The following is a 25,020-nucleotide window of genomic DNA, read 5'->3' as shown; positions in this document are numbered from 1 at the left end:
TGGTGCGTGGTCCCCCTCCTCACCCCCTGGTGCGTGGTCCCCCTCCTCACCCCCTGGTGCGTGGTCCCCCTCCTCACCCCCTGGTGCGTGGTCCCCCTCCTCACCCCTGGTGATTGGTCCCCCTCCTCACCCCCTGGTGCTTGGTCCCCCTCCTCACCCCCTGGTGCTTGGTCCCCCTCCTCACCCCCTGGTGCGTGGTCCCTCTCCTCACCCCCTGGTGCGTGGTCCCTCTCCTCACCCCCTGGTGCGTGGTCCCTCTCCTCACCCCCTGGTGCTTGGTCCCCCTCTGGCCTCCTCACCCCCTGGTGCTTGGTCCCCCTCCTCACCCCCTGGTGCTTGGTCCCTCTCCTCACCCCCTGGTGCTTGGTCCCCCTCTAGCCTCCTCACCCCCTGGTGCTTGGTCCCCCTCTAGCCTCCTCACCCCCTGGTGCTTGGTCCCCCTCTCAGCCCCTGGTGCTTGGTCCCCCTCTCAGCCCCTGGTGCTTGGTCCCTCTCTCACCCCCTGGTGCGTGGTCCCCCTCCTCACCCCCTGGTGCTTGGTCCCCCTCTCAGCCCCTGGTGCTTGGCAGTGCACTGGTCACCACAGAGAGCGATGCATTGAGCAGTGTCTCTGATCTCACCAGCCAGGACTGTTTTGACATGGCCTCTGGGGTTTTAGGCAGCCGGTGCCAATGATTCCTTACTTGCATACACACACACACACACACACACACACACACACACACACACACACACACACACACGTCCCCTCCTACTGACATCAGCCCCTGCTGTAATACAAACAGCCTAGTTGTTTTCATTCAGTGACCTGGCAGAGAGATTCCTCCTCCCTCTCCTCTCTCTCCTCCTCTCTCTCCCTCTCTCCCTCCCTCTCCTCCCTCTCCTCCCTCTCCTCTCTCTCTCTCTCTCTCCCTCTCTCTCTCTCTCTCCCTCTCCCTCTCTCTCCTCTCTCTCCTCCCTCTCCTCTCTCTCCCTCTCCCTCTCTCTCCTCTCTCCTCTCTCTCCCTCTCTCTCCTCTCTCTCTCTCTCTCTCCCTCTCTCCCTCTCTCTCTCTCTCTCTCTCTCTCTTCTCTCTCTTCTCTCTCTTCTCTCTCTTCTCTCTCCCTCCCTCTCCTCCCTCTCCCTCCCCCTCCTCCCTCTCCTCCTCTCTCTCTCTCCTCTCTCCTCCCTCTCCTCCCTCTCCTCCCTCTCCTCTCTCTCCTCCCTCTCCTCCCTCTCCTCCCTCTCCTCTCTCTCTCCCTCTCCTCCTCCCTCTCTCTCCCTCCTCTCTCCCTCTCTCTCTCCTCTCCTCCTCTCTCCCTCCCTCCCTCTCTCTCTCTCTCTCCTCCCTCTCCTCTCTCTCCTCTCTCTCCCTCTCTCTCCCCAACTCCAGTCAACTTGCAGAGGCCTTGTAGCAGGACTCACATAGGTCTGCACTGTCAGAGTTTATGCTGCCTTCATATCAAAATGTTGAATTCTCTGGGGGTTTTTCTCCCTTTTTACTGTCTGTTTGTTGAAAAGTATTCTGGGTAGTATGTAGGGTTTAGCAACATTTCTAGTAGTAAACGTTAAGTAACATTTCCGAAAAGTGGCATGCCGTACAGTAGGACTGGCATTCTACCAATGTTTTCTCTGTCTATAGCCAGGATTAAGCAACCTCTCAAAGAAGAGACATGAAGGATTGGCATTTGACAGTGCAAGCAGGGTCCTGCACTGAACCTAGTCAGAGGCACAGATGAACTGTAGTAACCGTTAGTAACCGTTAGCCAACCAGCTCTCTCCCTAAGCCATACCGCCCTCCTTCTAATCGCTCTGTTCTCACCCTTTGAGCCCATTGAGGTTATTTCCATTCTCTCCTTCTCTTCTCTCCTTTTCTCCTCTCCTTCTCTCCTTTTCTCCTCTCCTCTCCGTCTCTTCTCTCCTTTTCTTCTCTTCTCTCCTTCTCTTCTCTCCTTTTCTCTTCTCTCCTTTTCTCCTCTCCTTCTCTTCTCTCCTTTTCTTCTCTTCTCTCCTTCTTCTCCCCTTCTCTTCTCTCATCTCCTCTCCTTTTCTTCTCTCCTTCTCTTGGTTGTGGTTCTACCTTGTGATTTTTTTCTCTGCTTCAGTGTATCATCTTCCATCTTTAGCTCACTGTATTTTGATGTTCCATTTAACCTCCACTTCCTTCTGTTTTATTTCTTTAGTTTAATCATGTTTCCATTTCCTCCCGTCTTGACACCGCTCTCTCTGCTCTCCCTCTTTCTCTCTCTCCCTGCTCCCCCTCTTTCTCTCTCTCTCTCTGCTTCCCCTCTTTCTCTCTCTCTCTGCTCCCCCTCTTTCTCTCTCTCTTTCTCTCTCTCTGCTCTCCCTCTTTCTCTCTCTCTGCTCTGCTCCCCTCTTTCTCTCTCTCTGCTCCCCCTCTTCTCTCTCTCTCTCTCTCTCTGCTCCCCCTCTTTCTCTCTCTCTCTGCTCCCCCTCTTTCTCTCTTTCTCTGCTCCCACCTCTTTCTCTCTCTCTCTCTGCTCCCCCTCTTTCTCTCTCTCTCTCTCTCTGCTCCCCTCTCTCTTCTCTCTCTCTCTCTGCTCCCCTCCTCTTTCTCTCTCTCTCTCTGCTCTCCCCTCTTTTCTCTCTCTCTCTGCTCACCCTCTTTCTCTCTCTCTCTCTCTCTGCTCCCCCTCTTTCTCTCTCTTCTCCCCCTCTCTCTCTCTGCTCACCCCTCTTTCTCTCTCTCTGCTCTCCCCCTCTTCTCTCTCTCTGCTCCCCCTCCTTTTCTCTCTTTCTCTCTCTGCTCCCCCCTCCTTTCTCTCTCTCTCTGCTCCCCCTCTTCTCTCTCTCTCTCCCCCCTCCTCCTTTCTCTCTCTGCTCCCCCCTTTCTCTCTCTCTGCTCCCCCTCCCTCTTCTCTCTCTGCTCCCCCCTTTCTCTGCTCTCTCTCTGCTCCCCCTCCTTTTCTCTCTCTGCTCCCCTCTTTCTTCTCTTCCCCCCTCCTTTTCTCTCTGGGCTCCCCCTCCTTTTCTCTCTCTCCCCCTCCCTTTTCTCTCTCTGCTCCCCCCCCTCCTTTTCTCTCTCTGCTCCCCCTCCTTTTCTCTCTCTGCTCCCCCCTCCTTTTCTCTCTCTGCTCCCCCTCCTTTTCTCTCTCTGCTCCCCCTCCTTTCTCTCTCTGCTCCCCCCCTCCTTTTCTCTCTCTGCTCCCCCCCTCCTTTTCTCTCTCTGCTCCCCCTCCTTTTCTCTCTCTCTGCTCCCCCCTCCTTTTCTCTCTCTGCTCCCCCCTCCTTTTCTCTCTCTGCTCCCCCTCCTTTTCTCTCTCTCTGCTCCCCCTCCTTTTCTCTCTCTGCTCCCCCCTCCTTTTCTCTCTCTGCTCCCCCTCCTTTTCTCTCTCTGCTCCCCCTCCTTTTCTCTCTGCTCCCCCTCCTTTTCTCTCTGCTCCCCCTCCTTTTCTCTCTCTGCTCCCCCTCCTTTCTCTCTCTGCTCCCCCCTCCTTTTCTCTCTGCTCCCCCTCCTTTTCTCTCTCTGCTCCCCCTCCTTTTCTCCTCTGCTCCCCCTCCTTTTCTGTCTGCTCCCTCCTCCCCCTTTTTCTCTCTCTGCTCCCCCTCCTTTTCTCTCTCTGCTCCCCCTCCTTTTCTCTCTCTGCTCCCCCCTCCTTTTCTCTCTCTGCTCCCCCTCCTTTTCTCTCTCTCTCTGCTCCCCTCCTCCTCTCTCTCTGCTCCCCCTCCTTTTCTCTCTCTGCTCCCCCTCCTCTTTTCTCTCCTCTGTCTCCCCCTCCTTTTCTCTCTCTGCTCCCCCTCCTTTTCTCTCTGCTCCCCCCCCTCCTTTTCTCTCTCTGCTCCCCCTCCCTTCTCTCTCTGCTCCCCCTCCTTTTCTCTCTCTGCTCCCCCTCCTTTCTCTCTCTCTCTCTGCTCCCCCTCCCTCTCTCTCTGCTCCCCCTCTTTCTCTCTCTGCTCCCCCCTCCTTTTGCTCTCTCTCTCTCTGCTCCCCCTCCTTTTCTCTCTCTGCTCCCCCTCCTTTTCTCTCTCTGCTCCCCCTCCTTTTCTCTCTCTGCTCCCCCTCCCCCTCTCTCCCCCTCTCTCTCTCTCTGCTCCCCCCCCTTTTCTCTCTCTGCTCTCTCTCTCTCTCTGCTCCCCCTCCTTTTCTCTCTCTCTCCCCTCTCTCTCTCTCTCTGCTCCCCCCTTTTTCTCTCTCTGCTCTCTCTCTGCTCCCCCCTCCTTTTCTTTTCTCTCTGCTCCCCCTCCTTTCTCTCTCTGCTCCCCCTCCTTTTCTCTCTCTGCTCCCCCTCCTTTTCTCTCTCTGCTCCCCCTCCTTTTCTCTCTCTCTCTCCCCTCCTTTTCTCTCTCTGCTCCCCCTTTCTCTCTCTCTGCTCCCCCTCCCTTTTCTCTCTGCTCCCCCTCTTTTCTCTCTCTGCTCCCCTCCTTTCTCTCTCTCTCTCCCCCTCCTTTTCTCTCTCTGCCCCCTCCTTTTCTCTCTCTGCTCCCCCTCCTTTTCTCTCTCTGCTCCCCCCTCCTTTTCTCTCTCTGCTCCCCCTCCTTTTCTCTCTCTGCTCCCCCTCCTTTTTCTCTCTCTGCTCCCCCTCCTTTCTCTCTGCTCCCCCTCCTTTTCTCTCTGCTCCCCCTCCTTTCTCTCTCTGCTCCCCCTCCTTTCTCTCTCTCTGCTCCCCCTCCTTTTCTCTCTCTGCTCCCCCCTCCTTTTCTCTCTCTGCTCCCCCTCCTTTTCTCTCTCCCCCTCTTTCTCCCCCTCCTTTTTCTCTCTCTGCTCCCCCTCCTTTTCTCTCTCTGCTCCCCCTCCTTTTCTCTCTCTGCTCCCCCTCCTTTTCTCTCTGCTCCCCCTCCCCCTCCTTTTCTCTCTCTCTGCTCCCCCTCCTTTTCTCTCTGCTCCCCCTCCCTTTTCTCTCTCTGCTCCCCCTCCTTTTCTCTCTCTCTGCTCCCCCCCCTCCTTTTCTCTCTCTGCTCCCCTCTTCCCCCTCCTTTTCTCTCTCTGCTCCCCCTCCTTTTCTCTCTCTGCTCCCCCCTCCTTTTCTCTCTCTCTGCTTCTCTCTCTCTGCTCCCCCTCCTTTCTCTCTCTCTGCTCCCCCTCCCCCTCTTTCTCTCTCTGCTCCCCCTCCTTTTCTCTCTCTGCTCCCCCTCCTTTTCTCTCTCTCTCCTTTTCTCTCTGCTCCCCCCTCCTTTTCTCTCTCTGCTCCCCCTCTCTTTCTCTCTCTGCTCCCCCCTCCTTTTCTCTCTCTGCTCCCCCTCCTTTTCTCTCTCTGCTCCCCCTCCCCTTCTCTCTCTCTGCTCCCCCTCCTTTCTCTCTCTGCTCCCCCCTCCTTTTTCTCTCTCTTTCTCTCTCTCTCTCTCTCCCCCCCTCCTTTTCTCTCTCTGCTCCCCCTCCTTTTCTCTCTCTGCTCCCCCTCCTTTTCTCTCTCTGCTCCCCCTCCTTTTCTCTCTCTGCTCCCCCTCCTGCTCCCCCCTCCCTCTCTCTCTGCTCCCCCTCCTCTGCTTCTTTCTCTCTCTGCTCCCCCTCCTTTTCTCTCTCTCTGCTCCCCCTCCCTTTTCTCTCTCTGCTCCCCCCTCCTTTTCTCTCTCTGCTCCCCCCTCCTCTTTCTCTTTGCTCCCCCTCTCTCTCTCTCTCTCTGCTCCCCCCTTTCTCTCTTCTCTCTCTCTGCTCCCCCCTTTCTCTCTCTCTGCTCCCCCTCCTTTTCTCTCTCCTGCTCCCCCCCTTTTCTCTCTCTGCTCCCCCTCCTTTTCTCTCTCTCTCCCCCTTTTCTCTCTCTCTGCTCCCCCTCCTTTTCTCTCTCTGCTCCCCCTCCTTTTTCTCTCTCTGCTCCCCTCCTTTTTCTCTCTGCTCCCCTCCTTTTCTCTCTCTGCTCCCCCTCCTTTCTCTCTCTCTGCTCTCTCTCTCCCCCCTTTTCTCTCTCTGCTCCCCCTCCTTTTCTCTCTCTGCTCCCCCTCCTTTTCTCTCTCTGCTCCCCCTCCTTTCTCTCTCTCTGCTCCCCCTCCTTTTCTCTCTCTGCTCCCCCTCCCTTTCTCTCTCTGCTCCCCCTCCCTTTTCTCTCTCTGCTCCCCCTCCTTTTTCTCTCTCTGCTCCCCCTCCTTTTCTCTCTCTCTGCTCCCCCTCCTTTTCTCTCTCTGCTCCCCCTCCTTTTCTCTCTCTGCTCCCCCCCTCCCTCTCTGCTCCCCCTCCTTTTCTCTCTCTGCTCCCCCTCCTTTTCTCTCTCTGCTCCCCCTCCTTTTCTCTCTCTGCTCCCCCCCTCCTTTTCTCTCTCTGCTCCCCCTCCTTTTCTCTCTCTGCTCCCCCTCCTTTTCTCTCTGCTCCCCCTCTTTCTCTCTGCTCCTCCTTTCTCTGCTCCCCTCTTTTCTCTCTCTGCTCCCCCTCTTTTTCTCTCTCTGCTCCCCTCTTCCTTTGCTCCCTCTGCTCTCTCCCCTCCTTTCTCTCTCTGCTCCCCTCCCCCTTTCTCTCTCTGCTCCCCCTCCTTTCTCTCTGCTCCCCCTCCTTTTCTCTCTCTCCCCCTCCTTTTCTCTCTCTGCTCCCCCCTCCTTTTCTCTCTCTGCTCCCCCTCCTTTTCTCTCTGCTCCCCCCCCCTTTTCTCTCTCTGCTCCCCTCCTTCTCTCTGCTCCCCCCCCTCCCCTCTCTCTCTGCTCCTTTTCTCTCTCTCTGCTCCCCCTCCTTTTCTCTCTCTGCTCCCCCTCCTTTTCTCTCTCTGCTCCCCCTCCTTTCTCTCTCTGCTCCCCCCTCCTTTTCTCTCTGCTCCCCCTCCTTTTCTCTCTCTGCTCCCCCTCCTTTCTCTCTCTGCTCCCCCTCCTTTTCTCTCTCTGCTCCCCCTCCTTTTCTCTCTCTGCTCCCCCTCCTTTTCTCTCTCTGCTCCCCCTCCTTTTCTCTCTCTGCTCCCCCTCCTTTTCTCTCTCTCTCTCCCCCTCCCTTTTCTCTCTCTGCTCCCCCTCCTTTTTCTCTCTGCTCCCCCTCCCTCTCTCTGCTCCCCCTCCTTCTCTCTCTGCTCCCCCTCCTTTTCCTCTCTGCTCCCCCTCCCCTTTTCTCTCTCTCTGCTCCCCCTCCTTTTCTCTCTCTGCTCCCCCCCTCCTTTTCTCTCTCTGCTCCCCCTCCTCTCTCTCTCTGCTCCCCCTCCTTTTCTCTCTCTCTGCTCCCCCTCCTTCTCTCTCTGCTCCCCCTCCCTCCTCTGCTCCCCTCTCTCTCTCTGCTCCCCCTCCTTTTCTCTCTCTGCTCCCCCTCCTTTTCTCTCTGCTCTCCCCCTCCTTTCCTCTCTCTCTGCTCCCCCTCTCTCTCTCTGCTCCCCCTCCTTTTCTCTCTCTGCTCCCCCTCCTGCTCCCCCTCCTCTCTCTCTCTGCTCCCCCTCCTTTTCTCTCTCTGCTCCCCCTCCCTTTCTCTCTCTGCTCCCCCCTCCTTTTCTCTCTCTGCTCCCCCTCCTTTTCTCTCTCTCTGCTCCCCCCCTCCTTTTCTCTCTGCTCCCCCTCCTTTTCTCTCTCTCTCTCCCCCCCCTCCCCTTTCTCTCTGCTCCCCCTCCTGCTTTTCTCTCTCTGCTCCCCCCTCCTTTTCTCTCTCTGCTCCCCCTCCCTTTTCTCTCTCTGCTCCCCCCTCCCCCTTTTCTCTCTGCTCACCCTCTTTCTCTCTCTTGCTCCCCCCTCCTTTTCTCTCTCTGCTCCCCCTCCTTTTCTCCCCCCCCTTTTCTCTCTCTGCTCCCCCTCCTTTTCTCTCTCTGCTCCCCCTCCTTTTGCTCTCTTTCTCTCTCCCCCCTCCTTTTCTCTCTCTGCTCCCCTCCTTTTCTCTCTCTGCTCCCCCTCCTTTTCTCTCTGCTCCCCTCCTTTCTCTCTCTGCTCCCCCTCCTTTCTCTCTCTGCTCCCCTCCTTTTCTCTCTCTGCTCCCCCCTCCTTTTCTCTCTCTGCTCCCCCTCTCTCTCTTCTCTCTCTCTGCTCCCCCTCCTTTTCTCTCTCTGCTCCCCCTCCTTTTCTCTCTCTGCTCCCCTCCTTTTCTCTCTCTGCTCCCCCTCCTTTTCTCTCTCTGCTCCCCCCTCCTTTTCTCTCTCTGCTCCCCCTCCCTTTTCTCTGCTCCCCCCTCCTTTTCTCTCTCTGCTCCCCCTCCTTTTCTCTCTCTGCTCCCCCTCCCTTTTCTCTCTCTGCTCCCCCTCTTTCTCTCTCTCTCTCTCTCTGCTCACCCTCTTTCTCTCTCTGCTCCCCCTCCTTTTCTCTCTCTGCTCCCCCTCCCTTTTCTCTCTCTGCTCCCCCTCCTTTTCTCTCTCTGCTCCCCCTCCCTTTTCTCTCTCTGCTCCCCCTCCCTTTTCCTCTGCTCCCCCTCCTTTTCTCTCTCTGCTCCCCCTCCTTTTCTCTCTCTGCTCCCCCCTCCTTTTCTCTGCTCCCCCTCCTTTCTCTCTCTGCTCCCCCTCCTTTTCTCTCTCTGCTCCCCCTCCTTTTCTCTCTCTGCTCCCCCCTCCTTTTCTCTCTCTCTGCCCTCCCTCTCTCTGCTCCCCCCCTCCTTTTTCTCTCTCTGCTCCCCCTCCTTTTCCTGCTCCCTCCTTTTCTCTCTCTGCTCCCCCTCCTTTTCTCTCTCTCCCCCTCCTTTTCTCTCTGCTCCCCCTCCCTTTCTCTCTCTGCTCCCCCTCCTTTCTCTCTCTGCTCCCCCTCCTTTTTCTCTCTCTCTGCTCCCCCCTCCTTTTCTCTCTCTGCTCCCCCTCCTTTTCTCTCTCTGCTCCCCTCCTTTTCTCTCTCTGCTCCCCTCCTTTCTCTCTCTCTGCTCCCCCTTTTCTCTCTCTGCTCCCCCTCCCTTTTCTCTCTCTCTGCCCCTCCTTCTCTCTCTGCTCCCCCTCCTTTTCTCTCTCTGCTCCCCCTCCTTTTCTCTCTCTGCTCCCCCTCCTTCTCTCTGCTCCCTCTGCTCCTGCCCTCCTCCCCCTTCTCTCTCTGCTCCCCCTCCTTTTCTCTCTCTGCTCCCCCTCCTTTTCTCTCTCTGCTCCCCCCTTTTCTCTCTCTGCTCCCCTCCTTCTCTCTCTGCTCCCCCTCCTTTTCTCTCTCTGCTCCCCCTCCTTTTTCTCTCTGCTCCCCCCCCCTCCTTTTCTCTCTCTGCTCCCCCCTCCTTTTCTCTCTCTGCTCCCCCTCCTTTTCTCTCTGCTTCCTCTCTCTCTGCTCCCCCTCCCTCTCTGCTCCCCCTCCTCTCTCTCTCTCCCCCTCCTTTTCTCTCTCTGCTCCCCCTCCCCTTTTCTCTCTCTGCTCCCCCTCCTTTTCTCTCTCTGCTCCCCCTCCTTTTCTCTCTCTGCTCCCCCTCCTTTTCTCTCTCTGCTCCCCCTCCTTTTCTCTCTCTGCTCCCCCTCCTTTTCTCTCTCTGCTCCCCCTCCTTTTCTCTCTCTGCTCCCCCTCCTCTCTCTCTGCTCCCCCTCCTTTTCTTCTCTCTCCCCTCTCTGCTCCCCCTCTCTCTCTCTGCTCCCCCTCTCTCTTTCCCCCTCTCTCTCTGCTCCCCCTCCTTTTCTCTCTCTGCTCCCCCTCCTTTTCTCTCTCTCTGCTCCCCCTCCTTCTCTCTCTGCTCCCCCTCCTTCTCTCTCTGCTCCCCCTCCTTCTCTCTCTGCTCCCCCTCCTTCTCTCTCTCTGCTCCCCCTCCTTTTCTCTCTCTGCTCCCCCTCCTTTTCTCTCTCTCTGCTCCCCCTCCTTCTCTCTCTGCTCCCCCTCTCTCTCTCTGCTCCCCCTCCTTCTCTCTCTCTGCTCCCCCTCCTTTTCTCTCTCTGCTCCCCCTCCTTTTCTCTCTCTGATCCCCCTCCTTTTCTCTCTCTGCTCCCCCCCCTTTTCTCTCTCTGCTCCCCCTCCTTTTCTCTCTCTGCTCCCCCTCCTTTTCTCTCTCTGCTCCCCCTCTCTCTCTCTCTCTGCTCCCCCTCTCTCTCTCTCTCTGCTCCCCTCTCTCTCTCTCTCTCTGCTCCCCCTCCTTTTCTCTCTCTGCTCCCCCTCTCTCTCTCTCTCTGCCCCCCCTCCTTTTCTCTCTCTGCTCCCCCTCTTTCTCTCTCTCTGCTCCCCTCGCTCGGTCTGTTTCTTCTCCCTCTCTGTTCCTGGTGCCTGTTACTGTGTTGTAGACCTATCCAGGTGTGGACAATCACATTTCTGTGAGTACATTGTGTCAATGGCAACCCTCGGCTCCCCCTGTCCTCCCCCCGTCCTCCCTCACAGTCTAGACGAGGCTTCTGTCATTAATTCTCTGTTCGGTTCAGACTGACTGCTGCTGGATTAATGCGCACCCTAGAAGAATAAAATCTCATTTTAACTTTTCAATTGGAAGCAATCTAACCCCCCACCCCACCCCCACCCACCAGCGTGGATTGTGATTGGTCAGCCCCAATCAAAAGTCAAGCCTCATTGGGTAATTGTATAACTGTTGAGTTTGGAGTGCCGTCATTAACACCTCTGACCCCGTGGACCAATAACAGAGCTGCGGTGATGGAACACGGCAGACTCAGCGTGACAGAGGGAACACTCTAGAATAGACAACAGGCCTCCACCTAAAATGATTATATGGTTGTGTAATGGTTGTTGTTTTTGTATGAATGAGATTTAACTGTGTGGCAATTTACCATATGACAACTATGAAAAGGGTAAATAACTTGACATATAAACGTTCTAGTTTATTGAAAGGTGATTTAACAACGGTAGTAACTTGCAATGTGATGATTTTATAAGGAAGTTCAAGTGATGCTGCTGTTTTTAAAGGCTAGATATTGGTGTTGCTATGGAGATGTTGTTGTGTGGTCCGTTTTAGGCCTATATACCTAAACAGAGGCTTGACTGAATTGACATAACCAATGGGGAGAGTTAAGTCTACCACCAATGTCATCTTCCAATCCTCACTGAAGTGCTACCTCTGCTGTGTGTGTGTGTGTGTGTGTAGGGGGGGGGGGCTACCTCCTCAGGCTCGCAGCCGACTCTACAACAGCGTAGCTTAACGAGAAGTGTTGTGGGTCCTGTGTAATGTCTCTCTGGCTCCCCTGCAGGTACCTCTGATGCTGATCGAGAGTGTGGAGAGCCGACACGTGTTTCAACTGCACATCACCTGCAAGGACTCTAAAGTTGTCAGGTAAAAAGAGAGAGAAACTCCTATGGTGATTGGTCAGATTGATAACTGCACTGGCCAGTGACCTATGGTGATTGGTCAGATTGATAACTGCACTGGCCAGTGACCTATGGTGATTGGTCAGATTGATAACTGCACTGGCCAGTGACCTATGGTGATTGGTCAGATTGATAACTACACTGGCCAGTGAGCTATGGTGATTGGTCAGATTGATAACTACACTGGCCAGTGACCTATGGTGATTGGTCAGATTGATAACAACACTGGCCATGAATCATGTTTTTTTAATATATATTTTTCTACCAGATCAAAAATAAGATTTGTTTTGATAATAGTATTTATTTTTGATTTATGTTTGATTGATTTTACATTTTTTTTTTAAACACAACATTTTTTATATTTAGCTGCATTTATAGGCTCAGTTCTAAAACAAGGAGACTTGGCAATAGTCGTGTGTGTGTGTGTGTGTGTGTGTGTGTGTGTGTGTGTGTGTGTGTGTGTGTGTGTGGATTTTCCACAATATTTCTCTGAGTGAGAACTGTTGAGAGAACGACCTCTTTGTTATTTTGCTCGGAGTTGGAAAACAGATGTCATTAAGTTTGCTTAAAAACTGGTTTGGCTCAAAAACATTTCGATGGCTTTTTATTTTTTTTGTGTGTTTTTTTTTTTTTGTAAAGAACTAAGAGCCCACTTTCTCTGGGGCGGCAGGTAGCCTAGTCGTTAGAGCATTGGACTAGTAACCGGAAGGTTGCAAGTTCAAACCCCGAGCTGACAAGGTACAAATCTGTCGTTCTGCCCCTGAACAGGCAGTTAACCCACTGTTCCTAGGCCGTCATTGAAAATAAGAATTTGTTCTTAACTGACTTGCCTGGTTAAATAAAGGTAAAATAAATTAAAAAATAGACACACACACACATATCGAATAAGCCTCTTCACTTAATGCTGGTGTTTCTAGCTCCAACAGGGTCAGTAATGCTGGTGTTTCTAGCTCCATTCTAGCTCCAACAGGGTCAGTAATGCTGGTGTATCTAGCTCCAACAGCGGCAGTAATGCTGGTGTATCTAGCTCCAACAGCGGCAGTAATGCTGGTGTTTCTAGCTCCAACAGGGCAGTAATGCTGGTGTTTCTAGCTCCAACAGGGCAGTAATGCTGGTGTTTCTAGCTCCAACAGGGTCAGTAATGATGGTGTTTCTAGCTCCAACAGGGCAGTAATGCTGGTGTTTCTAGCTCCAACAGGGTCACTAATGATGGTGTTTCTAGCTCCAACAGGGCAGTAATGCTGGTGTTTCTAGCTCCAACAGGGTCACTAATGATGGTGTTTCTAGCTCCAACAGAGCAGTAATGCTGGTGTTTCTAGCTCCAACAGGGCAGTAATGTTTGTGTTTCTAGCTCCAACAGGGCAGTAATGCTGGTGATTCTAGCTCCAACAGGGCAGTAATGCTTGTGTTTCTAGCTCCAACAGGGCAGTAATGCTGGTGTTTCGAGCTCCAACAGGGCAGTAATGCTTGTGTTTCTAGCTCCAACAGGGCCGTAATGCTGGTGTTTCTAGCTCCAACAGAGCAGTAATGCTGGTGTTTCTAGCTCCAACAGGGTCAGTAATGCTGGTGTTTCTAGCTCCAACAGAGCAGTAATGCTGGTGTTTCTAGCTCCAACAGGGCAGTAATGCTGGTGTTTCTAGCTCCAACAGGGTCAGTAATGCTGGTGTTTTAGAGCTCCAACAGGGCAGTAATGCTGGTGTTTCTAGATCCAACAGGGTCAGTAATGCTGGTGTTTCTCGCTCCAACAGGGTCAGTAATGCTGGTGTTTCTAGATCCAACAGGGCAGTAATGCTGGTGTTTCTAGATCCAACAGGGTCAGTAATGCTGGTGTTTCTCGCTCCAACAGGGTCAGTAATGCTGGTGTTTCTAGATCCAACAGGGCAGTAATGCTGGTGTTTCTAGCTCCAACAGGGCAGTAATGCTGGTGTTTCGAGCTCCAACAGGGCAGTAATGCTTGTGTTTCTAGCTCCAATAGGGCAGTAATGCTGGTGTTTCTAGCTCCAACAGGGCAGTAATGCTGGTGTTTCTAGCTCCAACAGGGCAGTAATGCTGGCGTTTCTAGCTCCAACAGGGCAGTAATGCTGGTGTTTCTAGCTCCAACAGGGTCAGTAATGCTGGTGTATCTAGCTCCAACAGGGGCAGTAATGCTGGTGTTTCTAGCTCCAACAGGGCAGTAATGCTGGTGTTTCTAGCTCCATTCTAGCTCCAACAGGAGCAGTAATGCTGGTGTTTCTAGCTCCAACAGGGTCAGTAATGATGGTGTTTCTAGCTCCAACAGGGCAGTAATGCTGGTGTTTCTAGCTCCAACAGGGTCACTAATGATGGTGTTTCTAGCTCCAACAGGGCAGTAATGCTGGTGTTTCTAGCTCCATTCTAGCTCCAACAGAGCAGTAATGCTGGTGTTTCTAGCTCCAACAGGTCAGTAATGCTGGTGTTTCTAGCTCCAACAGAGCAGTAATGCTGGTGTTTCTAGCTCCAACAGGGCAGTAATGCTGGTGTTTCTAGCTCCAACAGGGTCAGTAATGCTGGTGTTTCGAGCTCCAACAGGGCAGTAATGCTGGTGTTTCTAGATCCAACAGGGTCAGTAATGCTGGTGTTTCTCGCTCCAACAGGGTCAGTAATGCTGGTGTTTCTAGATCCAACAGGGCAGTAATGCTGGTGTTTCTAGATCCAACAGGGTCAGTAATGCTGGTGTTTCTCGCTCCAACAGGGTCAGTAATGCTGGTGTTTCTAGATCCAACAGGGCAGTAATGCTGGTGTTTCTAGCTCCAACAGGGCAGTAATGCTGGTGTTTCGAGCTCCAACAGGGCAGTAATGCTTGTGTTTCTAGCTCCAATAGGGCAGTAATGCTGGTGTTTCTAGCTCCAACAGGGCAGTAATGCTGGTGTTTCTAGCTCCAACAGGGCAGTAATGCTGGCGTTTCTAGCTCCAACAGGGCAGTAATGCTGGTGTTTCTAGCTCCAACAGGGTCAGTAATGCTGGTGTATCTAGCTCCAACAGGGGCAGTAATGCTGGTGTTTCTAGCTCCAACAGGGCAGTAATGCTGGTGTTTCTAGCTCCATTCTAGCTCCAACAGGAGCAGTAATGCTGGTGTTTCTAGCTCCAACAGGGTCAGTAATGATGGTGTTTCTAGCTCCAACAGGGCAGTAATGCTGGTGTTTCTAGCTCCAACAGGGTCACTAATGATGGTGTTTCTAGCTCCAACAGGGCAGTAATGCTGGTGTTTCTAGCTCCATTCTAGCTCCAACAGAGCAGTAATGCTGGTGTTTCTAGCTCCAACAGGGCAGTAATGCTGGTGTTTCTAGCTCCAACAGGGGCAGTAATGCTGGTGTTTCTAGCTCCAACAGGGGCAGTAATGCTGGTGTTTCTAGCTCCAACAGGGCAGTAATGCTGGTGATTCTAGCTCCAACAGGGCAGTAATGCTGGTGTTTCTAGCTCCAACAGAGCAGTAATGCTGGTGTTTCTAGCTCCAACAGGGCAGTAATGCTGGTGTTTCGAGCTCCAACAGGGCAGTAATGCTTGTGTTTCTAGCTCCAACAGGGCAGTAATGCTGGTGTTTCTAGCTCCAACAGGGCAGTAATGCTGGTGTTTCTAGCTCCAACAGGGCAGTAATGCTGGCGTTTCTAGCTCCAACAGGGCAGTAATGCTGGTGTTTCTAGCTCCAACAGGGTCAGTAATGCTGGTGTATCTAGCTCCAACAGGGGCAGTAATGCTGGTGTTTCTAGATCCAACAGGGCAGTAATGCTGGTGTTTCTAGATCCAACAGGGTCAGTAATGCTGGTGATTCTAGCTCCAACAGGGCAGTAATGCTGGTGTTTCTAGATCCAACAGGGCAGTAATGCTGGTGTTTCTAGCTCCAACAGGGCAGTAATGCTGGTGTTTCGAGCTCCAACAGGGCAGTAATGCTTGTGTTTCTAGCTCCAACAGGGCAGTAATGCTGGTGTTTCTAGCTCCAACAGGGCAGTAATGCTGGTGTTTCTAGCTCCAACAGGGCAGTAATGCTGGCGTTTCTAGCTCCAACAGGGCAGTAATGCTGGTGTTTCTAGCTCCAACAGGGTCAGTAATGCTGGTGTATCTAGCTCCAACAGGGGCAGTAATGCTGGTGTTTCTAGCTCCAACAGGGCAGTAATGCTGGTGTTTCTAGCTCCAACAGGAGCAGTAATGCTGGTGTTTCTAGCTCCAACAGGGTCAGTAATGATGGTGTTTCTAGCTCCAACAGGGCAGTAATGCTGGTGTTTCTAGCTCCAACAGGGTCACTAATGATGGTGTTTCTAGCTCCAACAGGGCAGTAATGCTGGTGTTTCTAGCTCCATTCTAGCTCCAACAGAGCAGTAATGCTGGTGTTTCTAGCTCCAACAGGGCAGTAATGCTGGTGTTTCTAGCTCCAACAGGGGCAGTAATGCTGGTGTTTCTAGCTCCAACAGGGGCAGTAATGCTGGTGTTTCTAGCTCCAACAGGGCAGTAATGCTGGTGATTCTAGCTCCAACAGGGCAGTAATGCTGGTGTTTCTAGCTCCAACAGAGCAGTAATGCTGGTGTTTCTAGCTCCAACAGGGTCAGTGTTGCGCGTGTAGCAGAGTAGATGTGTTGATAAAATTGAGGTAGCGCTTTTCCTCAGATTCCCTTTATTAAAGTCCCCAGCTACAATAAATGCCGCCCCAGGATATGCGGTTTCCAGTTTACACACAGTCCATTGTAGTTACTTGAGGGAGGGGGTGGGGGGGTGGATTGAAGAAAATTCTCTCGGGAGGTAATGCCGTCGCCATTTTGATGGTGAGGTATTTCAGATCGGGGGAAACAAAAGGAAAAGGACTTCCAGTACGTTGTCACAATCACACCATGAGTTATTAATAATTAAACAAACCCCTTCTGGCTTTCTTTTTCCTGGAGACTTCTGTCTTCCTGTACACGCGATGGTCGATGATGTGGTGAAACCGTGATAATGTGGTGAAACCGTGATGATGTGGGGATAATGTGGTGATATTGTGATAATGTGGTGAAACCGTGATGATGTGGTGAAACCGTGATAATGTGGGGATAATGTGGTGAAATTGTGATAATGTGGTGAAACCGTGATGATGTGGGGATAATGTGATGATGTGGTGAAACCGTGATAATGTGGTGAAAGAGTGATGATGTGGTGAAACCGTGATGATGTGGTGAAACCGTGATGATGTGGGGATAATGTGGTGAAATTGTGATAATGTGGGGTTAATGTGGTGAAATTGTGATAATGCTTTTAAAGGTCCTGACCATCCTCTGACTTCCTGTCCTTTTTGTTGTCGTCCTCAGATGCCACTTCTCCACCTTCAAGCAGTGCCAGGAGTGGCTGAGGCGTCTGACCCGGGCCGTAGCCCACCCTGGCAGGCTGGAGGATCTGTTCGCCCTGGCCTACCACGCCTGGTGTCTGGGGAGCAGCACTGATGACGAGGACCAGCACCTACACCTCTGTAGACCAGGTCAGAGTCAGGCACTGACTGACTGACTGACTCCCTGTCTGTCTCTGTCTGTCTGTCTGTTTCTGTCTGTCTGTAGGTCTCTGTCTGTCTGTAGGTCTCTGTCTCTCTGTCTGTCTGTAGGTCTCTGTCTGTCTCTGTCTCTGTCTGTCTGTAGGTCTCTGTCTCTCTGTCTGTCTGTAGGTCTCTGTCTGTCTGTAGGTCTCTGTCTGTCTGTAGGTCTCTGTCTGTCTCTGTCTCTGTCTGTCTGTAGGTCTCTGTCTGTCTGTGTCTCTTTCTCTCTGAGTTTACGGCTCAGAGAACTGAATTGTTTATAGCCTTCATCACTTCACTCCCAACAGACAAACGTGTGTGTGAGTGTGTGAGTGTGTGAGTGTGTGTGTGTGTGAGTGTGTGTGTGTGTGTGTGTGTGTGTGTGTGTGTGTGTGTGTGTGTGTGTGTGTGTGTGTGTGTGTGTGTGTGTGTGCCCGCGGATACACACAGTAAAGCACAGAGAACATACCGATTTTTGTGCTTAAGAATGAATGAACTGAGGGTTCTGGTTCCCTTGTTGTACCCATTGTGTTCATCTCACATCACCCCTTTCCCTCAGACAGGTGACCATGTCCTCTGTCTCTCTCTGTGTAGGTGACCATGTCCTCTGTCTCTCTGTGTAGGTGACCATGTCCTCTGTCTCTCTGTGTAGGTGACCATGTCCTCTGTCTCTCTCTGTGTAGGTGACCATGTCCTCTTTCTCTCTCTGTGTAGGTGACCATGTCCTCTTTCTCTCTCTGTGTAGGTGACCATGTCCTCTTTCTCTCTCTGTGTAGGTGACCATGTCCTCTTTCTCTCTCTGTGTAGGTGACCATGTCCTCTTTCTCTCTCTGTGTAGGTGACCATGTCCTCTTTCTCTCTCTGTGTAGGTGACCATGTCCTCTTTCTCTCTCTGTGTAGGTGACCATGTCCTCTTTCTCTCTCTGTGTAGGTGACCATGTCCTCTTTCTCTCTCTGTGTAGGTGACCATGTCCTCTTTCTCTCTCTGTGTAGGTGACCATGTCCTCTTTCTCTCTCTGTGTAGGTGACCATGTCCTCTTTCTCTCTCTGTGTAGGTGACCATGTCCTCTTTCTCTCTCTGTGTAGGTGACCATGTCCTCTTTCTCTCTCTGTGTAGGTGACCATGTCCTCTTTCTCTCTCTGTGTAGGTGACCATGTCCTCTTTCTCTCTCTGTGTAGGTGACCATGTCCTCTTTCTCTCTGTGTAGGTGACCATGTCCTCTTTCTCTCTCTGTGTAGGTGACCATGTCCTCTGTCTCTCTGTGTAGGTGACCATGTCCTCTGTCTCTCTGTGTAGGTGACCATGTCCTCTTTCTCTCTCTGTGTAGGTGACCATGTCCTCTTTCTCTCTCTGTGTAGGTGACCATGTCCTCTGTCTCTCTCTGTGTAGGTGACCATGTCCTCTGTCTCTCTCTGTGTAGGTGACCATGTCCTCTTTCTCTCTGTGTAGGTGACCATGTCCTCTTTCTCTCTGTGTAGGTGACCATGTCCTCTGTCTCTCCCTGTGTAGGTGACCATGTCCTCTGTCTCTCTGTGTAGGTGACCATGTCCTCTGTCTCTCTGTGTAGGTGACCATGTTCGTCAGAGGCTGCAGATGGAGGTTAAGAGGATGGGCTTTGACATGCAGAACGCCTGGAGAGTGTCTGACATCAACCTCAAATACAAGTACGACACACACACTGACACACACACTGACACACACACTGACACACACACTGACACACACACTGACACACACACACTGACACACACACTGACACACACACACTGACACACACACACTGACACACACACTGACACACGCACACTGACACACGCACACTGACACACGCACACTGACACACGCACACTGACACACACACACTGACGCACACACACTGACACACACACTGACACACACACTGACACACACACACTGACACACACACACACTGACACACACACACACTGACACACACACACACACACACACTGACACACACACACACTGACACACACACACACACACACACACACACACACACACATTCTGACACACACACACACACTCACACACTCACACTGACACACACACACACACACACACTGACACACACTCACACTGACACAGACACACTTACACACACAGACACATTGCCCCCCAGTCTCAACGCGGAGCAGGACGATTTATGATCAAACTGCTGCCTCATCATGTACGACACAGCACCACCCCTTAATTAGCCAGCCCACGGTCTCCTAGCAGGCACGTCTGTCTGTGCTGTCGAACGGTCCCAGACTAGCTAACGGAACAGACTGGATGGGGAGAGTGACTCAGCATTTCAAAGAGCATTTTATGTGCCAGTCAGTGTTTAAACCTTCTCTCTCTGTCATTACTTGGCTCTTGATCATCTGTGTGACAGCTCTGTGGGAGGGAGGGAGGGAGGGCAGTAGGGAGGGAGGGAGGATAGTAGGGAGGGAGGGAAGGGGGAGGTAGGACAGGAGGGAAGGGGGAGGGAGGACAGCTCTGTGGAAGGGAGGGGGAGGGAGGGAGGGCAGCTCTGGGAGGGCAGTAGGGAGGGAGGGAGGGAGGACAGCTCTGTGGGAGGGGGGTGAGGTCAGCTCTGGGAGGGCAGTAGGGAGGGAGGGAGGGAGGACAGCTCTGTGGGAGGGAGGGGGAGGGAGGGCAGCTCTGGGAGGGCAGTAGGGAGGGAGGGAGGAGGACAGCTCTGTGGGAGGGGGGGTGAGGTCAGCTCTGGGAGGGCAGTAGGGAGGGAGGGAGGGAGGACAGCTCTGTGGGAGGGAGTGGGGAGGGAGGGCAGCTCTGGGAGGGCGTAGGGAGGGAGGGAGGGAGGACAGTAGGGAGGGGGAGGGAGGACAGCTCTGTGGGAGGGAGGGCAGCTCTCGGAGGGAGAGAGGGAGGGCAGTAGGGAGGGAGAGGAGGACAGCTCTGTGGGAGGGAGGGGGGAGGGAGGGCAGCTCTGGGAGGGAGGGAGGGAGGGCAGTAGGGAGGGAGGGAGGACAGCTCTGTGGGAGGACAGCTCTGTGGGAGGGAGGGAGGACAGCTCTGTGGGAGGGAGGGCAGTAGGGAGGGAGGACAGTAGGGAGGGAGGGAGGGAGGACAGCTCTGTGGGAGGGTGGGAGTGAGGAAGACAGCTCTGTGGGAGGGAGGGAGGACAGCTCTGTGGGAGGGAGGGCAGGCAGTAGGGAGGGAGGGCAGGAGGGAGGGCAGGAGGGAGGGAGGAGTCTCTGAATGTCCTTGAGTGGCCCAGCCAGAGCCCGGACTTGAACCCCATCAAACATCTCTGGTAGAGACCTTAAAATGGCTGTGCAGCAACATTCCCCATCCAACCTGACAGAGCCTGAGAGGATTTGTTGAGATGACAAAATACCCAAACTCAGATGTGCCGAGCTTGTAGCGTCATACCCAAAAAGACTCGAGACTTTAATCTCTAACAAAGTACTGAGTAAAGGGTCTGAAAACTTATGTAAATGTCTAATTTCAGTTGGTTTTTTTAAATATAAATTAGCAAACATTTCTAAAAACCTGGTTTCGCTTTGTCGTTATGGGGTGGTGTGTGGAGATTTCAGGTGAGGAAAAACAATTTAATCAATTTTAGAATAAGGTTGTAATGTAACAAAATTTAGAAAAACAATCAAGGGATCTGAATACTTTCTGAATGTACGAAGTAGAGGAGGCATGGAGATGGTGTTGTGTTGGGCTGTCAGAATAGATTATAGTCAAAATAGATTCGAAACATATTTGCTATGATGTTGAGCGAGTGAGAGCCTCCTGAATATCTCTGATTTTCTCCAAGCGATGCTTAAAAACAATCTCACTTTGGATATCGGAGAATGGAAAAACCCTCTCTCTATTACACTCTCACCTAAAAATGCCATCAAACAGTCTTGATGCCCTACCTTGATAATTACCCTGCTTTTCTGTGTGTTTTATATATTTATTGTTATTTATCTCTGGGCTTTTAGAGCTGTTACGAACCGTCTCAAAGCCTGTAACAAAGGGAGACAACGTGGAGATAAGGAGTAACAAAATATATATTTATTAACCAAAGCAACTAAGGAAAATATACAATGGTGTGTGTAATCAGTAATCAGTAGTGTAAGTGGGTGTTTTGCATGAATGTGATAATGCAAGGTGTTGAAAGGTGCCAATGCAAACAAACAAAAGGCCACCAAGAACCACAACACAATCTACAATGGTGTCTGCATGGAGAGAGTCTCCTCCATGAATGTAGAAGAGGTCTATTTATCCTGGGACACACCTGGCCCAGGTGTTTCCCCATGTAGCTGACGACCCTCCCCAACTCCGCCCACCGAGTGGGAGGGTCGTCACAGAGCGCGTCAATGTTGATACCATGTACACTACCGTTCAAAAGGCTCGCTTAGAAATGTCCTTGTTTTTTGAAAGCGTATATATGGTGTATATATCCTAACCTGTCTCCTCTCCTGGTGTATCTATCCTAACCTGTCTCCTCTCTTGGTGTATATATCCTAACCTGTCTCCTCTCTTGGTGTATATATCCTAACCTGTCTCCTCTCTTGGTGTATATATCCTAACCTCCTCTCTTGGTGTATATATCCTAACCTCTCTCCTGGTGTATATATCCTAACCTCCTCTCCTCTCTTGCTGTATATATCCTAACCTCCTCTCCTGGTGTATCTATCCTAACCTGTCTCCTCTCTTGGTGTATATATCCTAACCTCTCTCCTCTCTTGGTGTATATATCCTAACCTGTCTCCTCTCTTGGTGTATATATCCTAACCTCCTCTCCTGGTGTATATATCCTAACCTCCTCTCTTGGTGTATATATCCTAACCTCTCTCCTCTCTTGGTGTATATATCCTAACCTCTCTCCTCTCTTGGTGTATATATCCTAACCTCCTCTCCTGGTGTATATATCCTAACCTCCTCTCTTGGTGTATATATCCTAACCTCTCTCCTCTCTTGGTGTATATATCCTAACCTCCTCTCCTGGTGTATATATCCTAACCTGTCTCCTCTCCTGCCAGGCTGTGCTCCAGCTATCCCCAGCAGCTGCTGGTCCCAGTGTGGATCACAGACAAGGAGCTGGAGAGTGTTGGTTCCTTCAGATCCTCCAACAGAATCCCTGTGGTCGTCTATAGGTAGGTACACACTACTACACACTAGTATCTATAGGTAGGTACACACTACTACACACTACTACACACTACTACACACTAGTATCTATAGGTAGGTACACACTACTACACACTAGTATCTATAGGTAGGTACACACTACTACACACTACTACACACTACTACACACTAGTATCTATAGGTAGGTACACACTACTACACACTTGTATCTATAGGTAGGTACACACTACTACACACTAGTATCTATAGGTAGGTACACACTACTACACACTAGTATCTATAGATAGGTACACACTACTACACACACACACTACTACATACTACTACACCTACACACACACTACTACACACTATACATACTACTACACCTACACACACACTACTACACACTATACACACTACTACACACTATACACACACTACTACATACTACTACACCTACACACACACTACTACACACTATACACACTACTACACACTACTACACCACACTAGTATCTATAGGTAGGTACACACTACTACACACTAGTATCTATAGGTAGGTACACACTACTACACACTATACACACCATACTACTACACTCACACTACTACACCTACACACTACTACACACTATACACACACTACTACACACTATAAGTAGCTACACACTACTACTACTACACCTACACACACACTACTACACACCATACTCTACACACTACTATACGCTACTACACACTAGTATCTATAGGTAGGTACACACTATACACACTATACACACTACTACACCTACACACACACACTACTACACACTACTACACACTACTACACACTATTCACACACCATACTCTACACACACCGTACTACTACACTCACACTACTACACACTAGTATCTATAGGTAGGTACACACTACTACACACACACTACTACACACTATACACCTACACACACACTACTACACCTACACACACACTACTACACCTACACACACACTACTACACACTATACACACCATACTACTACACCTACACACTACTACACTTACACACTACTACACACTATACACACACTACTACACACACTATTACACACTATACACACACACCATACTACTGCACTCACTCACCCGCTACTACACACACACAGACACACACACACTACACACACACACACACACACACTACTACACACACACACCATACTCTACACACACACTACTACACACTATACACACACACCATACTCTGCACACACACTATACACACACACACACACACTACTACACACTATACACACACACACCATACTACTGCACTCACTCACCCGCTACTACACACACACAGACACACACACACACACACACACACACACGCTACTACACACACACACACACACCATACCACACACACACACACACCATACTACTCTGAGTTGTCAACCGTGATGGACAGGTCTTGGCGCGAGCAGGCCTGGTGGAAGAGAAGCTCTCTCTTGTCGAGGTTGAGCTTGAGGTGGTGGGCTGTCATCCAAGCTGAAATATATGTTGCTACCTGGGTGTCAGAGGGGTGTGAGGAAGAACACACACACGTTCCAAATATCGTCACCATACCCAGCCTATGGACCAACCCATTCTAAACACATGGCTAATATGTTGACCTGCTCTGGTTTTCGTGATGCGTGTTTACTGATGGTTAGTCCCCTCTCCTTACCGCCCGACCAGGCACCAGAGGAACGGGCGGTGATCGCTCGCTGCAGCCAACCAGAGATCAGCTGGTGGGGCTGGAGGAACACAGAGGACGAGTACCTGGTAACATCCATCGCTAAGGCCTGTCTGATGGACCCCGGGACCAGGATCACTTGTGAGGCCCTGGCTTGCAGCCAACCCCGAGGGGAAGGCCCAGACAGCTCTGACAGCGACTTTGGTAAGGATCTGATTATTAGGCTTATCTACTGACCGTAGGGAAGTAACACTTCATCATCATGCATTATACCAGCAGCCTTTCAGCTACCTGCTACCAGCCTTCACTTTACAGACAAACAGACAGACAGAGAAGACATTCTCATTAACAGCAATAACCGTGAGGTGAGAGGAGGTGAGAGGAGAGGAGAGGAGAGGAGAGGAGAGGAGAGGAGAGGAGAGGAGAGGAGAGGAGAGGAGGGAGAGGAGAGGAGAGGGAGAGGAGAGGAGAGGAGAGGAGAGGAGAGGAGAGTGAGAGGAGAGGGTAGAGAGGAGAGAGAGAGGCGAGAGGGTAGTGAGAGGAGAGAGAGGCGAGAGGGTAGTGAGAGGCGAGAGGGTAGTGAGAGGCGGAGGGTAGTGAGAGGGCGAGAGGGTAGTGAGAGGCGAGAGGGTAGTGAGAGGAGAGAGAGGGTAGTGAGAGGAGAGGGTAGTGAGAGGAGAGGGTAGTGAGAGGAGAGGGTAGTGAGAGGAGAGAGAGGCGAGAGGGTAGTGAGAGGCGAGAGGGTAGTGAGAGGCGAGAGGGTAGTGAGAGGCGAGAGGGTAGTGAGAGGCGAGAGGGTAGTGAGAGGCGAGAGGGTAGTGAGAGGAGAGAGGGTAGTGAGAGGAGAGGGTAGTGAGAGGAGAGGGTAGAGAGGAGAGAGAGGCGAGAGGGTAGTGAGAGGAGAGGGTAGTGAGAGGAGAGGGTAGTGAGAGGAGAGGGTAGAGAGGAGAGAGAGGCGAGAGGGTAGTGAGAGGAGAGAGAGGCGAGAGGGTAGTGAGAGGCGAGAGGGTAGTGAGAGGCGAGAGGGTAGTGAGAGAGGAGAGGGTAGTGAGAGCGAGAGGGTAGTGAGAGGCGAGAGGGGTAGTGAGAGCGAGAGGGTAGTGAGAGCGAGAGGGTAGTGAGAGCGAGAGGGTAGTGAGAGGAGAGAGGGTAGTGAGAGGAGAGAGGGTAGTGAGAGGAGAGGGTAGTGAGAGGAGAGAGAGCGAGAGGGTAGTGAGAGGAGAGAGTACTGCTCTGGTTTTGTGATGTCTGGTTACTGATGGTTAGTGGAGTCCCAGGATCACACTGAGGTTATTGGAACTGTGGTAGAGGGACGCTAGCTGTGGTAGAGGGACGCTAGCTGTGGTAGAGGGACGCTAGCTGTGGTAGAGGGACGCTAGCTGTGGTAGAGGGACGCTAGCTGTGGTAGAGGGACGCTAGCTGCGGTAGAGGGACGCTAGCTGCGTTAGAGGGACGCTAGCTGCGTTAGAGGGACGCTAGCTGCGTTAGAGGGACGCTAGCTGCGTTAGAGGGACGCTAGCTGCGTTAGAGGGACGCTAGCTGCGTTAGAGGGACGCTAGCTGCGTTAGAGGGACGCTAGCTGCGTTAGAGGGACGCTAGCTGCGGTAGAGGGACGCTAGCTGCGGTAGAGGGACGCTAGCTGCGGTGTAGGGACGCTAGCTGCGGTGTAGGGACGCTAGCTGCGGTGTAGGGACGC

The 25,020-nt window shown here is 52.0% G+C and overlaps 1 pseudogene; it reads left to right on the top strand.

Moving 5' to 3' along the window:
- LOC135532325 (myotubularin-related protein 4-like) overlaps window positions 1-25,020 on the top strand; it is a 97,869-nt pseudogene that overhangs the window by 39,565 nt on the left and 33,284 nt on the right.

Source organism: Oncorhynchus masou, unplaced genomic scaffold (genome assembly GCF_036934945.1).
Source record: "Oncorhynchus masou masou isolate Uvic2021 unplaced genomic scaffold, UVic_Omas_1.1 unplaced_scaffold_1817, whole genome shotgun sequence".
NCBI classification, from domain to species: Eukaryota; Metazoa; Chordata; class Actinopteri; order Salmoniformes; family Salmonidae; genus Oncorhynchus; species Oncorhynchus masou.
Note: the sequence above shows the minus strand (reverse complement) of the source record. Positions and strands in the feature narration are given on the sequence as shown.